Source organism: Lepidochelys kempii, chromosome 11 (genome assembly GCF_965140285.1).
Source record: "Lepidochelys kempii isolate rLepKem1 chromosome 11, rLepKem1.hap1, whole genome shotgun sequence".
In the NCBI taxonomy this organism is placed as follows: Eukaryota; Metazoa; Chordata; order Testudines; family Cheloniidae; genus Lepidochelys; species Lepidochelys kempii.
This window is the reverse complement of record NC_136390.1, coordinates 56,232,008-56,238,007: the sequence shown is the minus strand read 5'-3', so window position 1 is coordinate 56,238,007 and position 6,000 is coordinate 56,232,008.

The following is a 6,000-nucleotide window of genomic DNA, read 5'->3' as shown; positions in this document are numbered from 1 at the left end:
CAGCACGGAGTAGAGCGGAAGAATTACTTGTCATGTCTTGCTTACACATCTGCTAATACATCCCGGAATGATGTTTGCTTTTTTTGCAACAGTGTTACACTCTTAACTCCATATTTAGCTTGTGGTCTACTATGATCCCCAGATCCCTTTACGCAATACTCCTTTCTAGGCAGTCATCATTCAGACTTATCATGAAACACTTTGATCTAAATAAATAATAATTAACCTTCTATGGTGAGGAATTGATCCCTCTTCCCAATTTCTAGCCAAGATTGGGGCTTGGATAAAGTTCAGTTCAAGGTGATGCTGCCAGGTTGGGTGCAACAGCTGGATGAAATTCAGAGGTCATATCTGTCTGCTCATCTGAAGAATTTTGCATACCTTTTTGTTACTCTGATTTACAGTGTGGGGGTCTTGTTGGATCTTTGGTTGTTTCTAGATGCAGAAACCAAGAATGCTTTTTACCATCTGTGTTTGGTGAGAATGTTGAGATATTTCCTTTGGCATGTGGACCTCACTGCAGTTATCAATAAGCATGTCATCTACAGAATAGATTACTGCAGTGTGCTCTACTTGCATCTACAGCAGACAACCACATAGTGGCTGTGGTGTCCTGGTGCAAAATGTAACTGTCCACTGAATTAGGGTATTTTTCATGCTTTAACCTAGGATTTGAGATCAGCTGGGTTGCTTCTGACACACCCTAGATGTGTTTGGGGAGCTGGGTGCTCTCAGGAGAAGTCCCTTGACTAGCACTTACTCACCCACCTTGACCTCACAGAATCCGAAGGCCAGATTCAACCCCTGTGAGTGTGGAGATGGCCACACCGTAGGGAGTCATCCCAGAGGAAGGCAACTTTAAACTCCAACTGGAGATGCATTGAATTAGCACATTTCAGCCAGTCAGGCCCTGGCCCTGCCCACTGTGTGTTGTGCTGGCAAGCCAGCTATGCTTTCTTGCACCAAACAGAGCCAGGGGAAGAAGTTAAAAGGAGACTAGAATGTGACATCAGGGTATAAGATTGGCTACATTGAAAAGATTATGATAGTGGGGACATTGTAGGAGTCAGATGATAGGTTACCAAAAAAAAAAAAAATGCAAATGCCAACCAAGGTCTGTCAGACCTAAAGGCCAACCATCGACTAGATGGCCAGACATCGTACACAGGGCCTGACCAGGCTGGGCTTAATGGAGGAACAAGACATGGACAGGAAGGAATGGTCAGGCTGTACTGGTCCCCAGGGTCTGTAAAGATGCTTTTGATAAGCAGAATTCCTATTCAGGCAGTTAGGATAGTAACTGGCAATTAAAGACCTCCACCCTAGAATTTATCATAGTTTATTATTTTTTTAAATGAACTAACCTGATGTATAGATAACAATAAGCATATTTTATGATCCAGCATTATTGTAACCTTCATCCTCCCATTCCTCCTACCCCACCCTCCGTTTGTATCTTTGCTGTTTATATCTAATCAAAATTATAAAGTCCTTGGGGCAAAGTCCTGTCAATTATATTTTTCTCTAAAGTGCCATGCATGCCTCCATGACATGATATAAATAAATATTAAATATTACAACAATACTCCCATATCTCTTGGCTTTTTAAGTGTTTATTTGGCTTTTATAACCACAAAACATAACAGTTCTGTCCCTGAAAGAATATGTGAGGAGATACAAACAGCCAAAGAAAGACATAAGCACTGTCATTTACTTTTTTGGCACCACATTCTATAATAACCTACAGCCTCTTACTTGCATCCATCTTTTAATTTTCATCTTGTGGACCATTTGGTATGTTTGGAATGCTGTTTACTTTTCGTACTGTGTAGAGAGCACTCCTAATCAAATGGATCTCTCCATGCATTGCACATTTCTATTTTGTTTGTCAAAGCTACTTGAAATTATTTATAATGAACTCAGTGCATAAGATGGTAATTTCAGGTTTCATAGTAGCAGCCGTATTAGTCTGTATTTGCAAAAAGAAACGGAGTACTTGTGGCACCTTAGAGACTAACCAATTTATTTGAGCATAAGCTTTCGTGAGCACAAGCTTTCGTGAGCATAAGCACGAAAGCTTATGTGCAAATAAATTGGTTAGTCTCTAAGGTGCCACAAGTACTCCGTTTCTTTTTAAGATGGTAATGGCTCTCTGAGAAGAGCCTCTTAAAGATTTAAGACTGTAATAGTGAAAAATCTCTATTACTTACAGTTCTAAAATCTAGATGGATGGTCCTGAGTGAGTTATGATGTAAAATGTGGCTCTGATTCTTAAAATGTACATTCAAACAACCAAGTGGTATAACACATTCTATATTTTTCAGAAATGGTTCCACTTTACCAAAATCATGCATTTTACTTCTGTTCCTTATTTGTTAGGTTCTGATATAAATATCACCTCCGCTGGATGACTTATCCCAGAGTAGGTGGCTGCTGTTTCATTTTATAGTGCCACTAGCCAAATAAGGTTTCAATAATAGTCAGCTGCTGAAAATAAACTGAAGCAATGAAGTAGTTAGCTCATTTATCACTGGAGTTAAAATTTCACATTACATTAATGTTGTTGCTCTTACACCAAAGATAGAACAAAAATGAAAGTCTGCAAATTCTAGAGCAACTGCTTAGATTGCCTCCTCACAAAGGGAACTCAACTTGGCAACCAATCAAATCCATCACAGAGATTTTCAAACTGTTTAAAAGATTCAACTGCTTTCAAAAAGCCCTTAGAGCCACTGTCTGTCTGCAAAAAAGCTCTTGGAAACCAAAATGAAGCTTTTATATCTTCAACTTTTATTTTAGTCTTCCCAAGCAATGAGTTAGAAAGCTCTGAATATCACCACAATTTTTTTATAAACTGTTATTCATATGGGTCTTTCCTATGTGGCTATCTCCTGGTGTGAAGATTACTAAATGCAAAGTAATAGCTCTCTCACGCTTTGCAATGTGCAGATCCAGTGCTATTCCAGTGAGGTCCTGCAGATTGTTCTGGGCTCACTCATACAAGCACTAGAAAAAATTGTCAGAGACTACTGAGTAATTCTTGTGACTATGACAATTCAGTGACATGGTTGCTTTAGCCTATAACACAGTGGGAGAACCATAATCATATACAATATACATAATATCATATACAACCATAATCATATACAACTAGTGTTGACGTGGTTAGGCCCAGTCCCCATGTGATAGCTATGGGTTGAATGTCTTGTCCGATAAGAAACTGCATTACAACTAGACAAAGAGGAGAATGTTGCCGGCATGTGTTTGCTGTGTTGTTTACAATATCTCAGAAATCAATGTGCATTTTTGCAGCCCAGCATCTCCCGTAATTGTGCTGTGTGTGGGCTATTTCTCTCCTGTCCACAGTTTCAGGAGGCAGTTCAAAGCTGTAGCACAGCCTGTGCTAGTCATGCCCCATTCTCGAGCCTGCTGCAGATCTTTTGCTTCTGGGGCATCAGTCAGTGGCACTTGTCTTTGCTCCAGATCTTTCCTCTGCTTTTTTCCCCTTTGAGGACAGTACGGCGCAGTCTTCTTTGTTCTCTTCTCCACTCCTGGACCAGGTATTTAGTAGCACATGGCTGAAGCCACATGGAGTCCCTGTGCAGCACTTCTCTGCCAAGCTCCTCTGGCCCCTTTCAGGGATGGCAGAGCAGGTGTAACCCACACACCTTCTGGGTGTGGTGTTCTGTACCATCTAGTGGCACCGAGACCACTTAGAGAGCAATTAATGAGTCTGCTCTACAGCCTTAGCCTTAGCCAGTTGGCTTTTAGCTCCTGCAGTAGAGGCTTATGTACTAAGCTCCAGAGGTCCCTGGTTTGATCCTGCCTGCTGATGACCTGGGGGGAGGGGGGGTCTGTCGGTGTTACACAGGCACACAAACATTGGGCTAAACTTAAAAGATGCTTCATCTGTGAGCCAGCTTTAACAGGCTCTACAGAGGACAAATCATGCCCTGCCTGTTTTCAGCAGCTGACCCTAGTACTGCTCGGGCATGGAGCTGTGAGTCAGACAGGTATGTCGGGACCCTTATCCCTCCCAAGAAGCTGCGACTCCACCACAGAAAAGCCCAACCAGGAAACAGAGCTTCTCCCTGTTCTGCTCTAAGGATGAGGAGGACTGTGGCAACTCAGGAGCACAAGAATAAGATCCTAGCATGGCTCCTGGTACCACCACAAGCCCTGAGATGGGTCCTAAGTGCTCTAAAGAGAGAAGCAGAGCTCACAGTCAGGAATTGAGTCAGGCATTTCTGACAGTCTCCATCCCCCAACCTGGGGGAGCGGGAGTCTAAAAGGGAGAACTCTGAGGGAGAAGTTTCTCTCTCAAATATGCCTAAGGTCGATGCAGCTGGGGCATTTCTAGCAAAGGATATGGTTATTTGACCCAAAGGGGACATTTCCCCCCAATGATCCAATGGATAGGAAGGTTGAAGGAACCCTTACAAGGGACTTTGGTGCTTCCTTAGCCACCCTCAGAGCATCTCTGGCAGCCAAGTGCTTTGTTAAAGCCACATGACTGGAGGACCTTAAAACCCTTAGGGGCAAACCCAGTTTTAAGTCTATACATAAGAAAACCTCCTTATGGTAGCATTTGTTGCTGATGCTTCAATGGATGCTATGAGGTTTTTTGGCAGGGCCATGGAATTTAGATCACTAGCCAGGAGACACGTATGGCTTTGTCCATGGAACGTAGATATTCATTCCAAACAAGTCCTGTGCTCCTCTAAATTAACAAGATCTCTCCTCTTTGGAAAAAAATTGGACAAGATAGTGGCTGAAAACACTGGCAAACCTAAACAGTCTCGTCCCCTCTCCACTTAATACTTTAAAAAGGGACTACAAAGCCATTATCAGACAGACACACTTGCAGAGGTTCCAAAGGAAAGATGAAAGATATGTCAAAGGAAAACTTTGGAACTGAGGAGTGAAAATCTAGAGATACTCCTGCGTCATCCAAGGGCTCATTATGACAATGGGCGAATGTGCCTCTGCCGAGTCTGCCCAGACCTGAGTTTGGGAGCCATGATTTCCCACTTTCCAGATGACTGGTTTGCTTCTACCACAGACAGTGAGGGATAATGTATCAGGGATACTCCCTTGAGGTAAGGGCTCCACCCCATCCTTGCTTCATCCAGTCTCCCATCTCCAGCAACCCTGCCATGTGCAAGCTTGTCCAGAACAAGTTCTCCCATCTCCTGGACAGAGGAGTGATAGGAGTTCCCCCAGAAAAGTGTTCTTAGGGTTTTACTCCATCTTCTTAATTGTTCAGAAGTGCACCAAAGGAGTCAGGGTCATCCTTGACCTCAAAAGACTCACTAAATGGATGAAGAAAACAAAGTTACAGCTGGAGAATCTAGCTTTGATAGTGACATCCCTGTCTTAAGGGGACTTCCTAACCTCAGTGGATGTTGCAGATGTGTACCTCCACAATTCAGTGCACCCCTGCTACTGCAGGTTTCTGAGATTTGCTTACAACATAAATTACTACCAGTGCTGAACACTGCCATTCAGTGTCTCATTAGCCCACTGGGTATTTACAAAAATGCTGGTGGTGATCATAGCCAGACTCAGAACCCAGGTATTCACCTGTATCTCTTTCTGGATGACTTCTTAATCAGAATCCCATGCCAGACCACAGCACACAGTGCCACGATCCAGACTCTGAATCTTCTTTAAGTGCACCAATTCACGATAATGCTAAGAAAAGTTCCTTGGTTCCCTTGACAAGGATTATTCACCTGGATGTGGAGATAGACACATCAGTAGCACAGATCTACCCATCACTTGACACATTCCTGAAGATTCAGAATCTGATATTCATGCTGGTTAAGTGCAGGAGCCCAACCATAGCTTAGTGCCTTCAACTACTGAGCCTTCTGGTCTCTTGCACAGAGGTCACCCCATGGGTGAGATCACACCTCCACAGCCTCCAAGCTTTGCTTCTGAAAGTATAGGACCATTCCCTGGAGCACATTCAAGATCAGATACTGATCTCGAACCAGG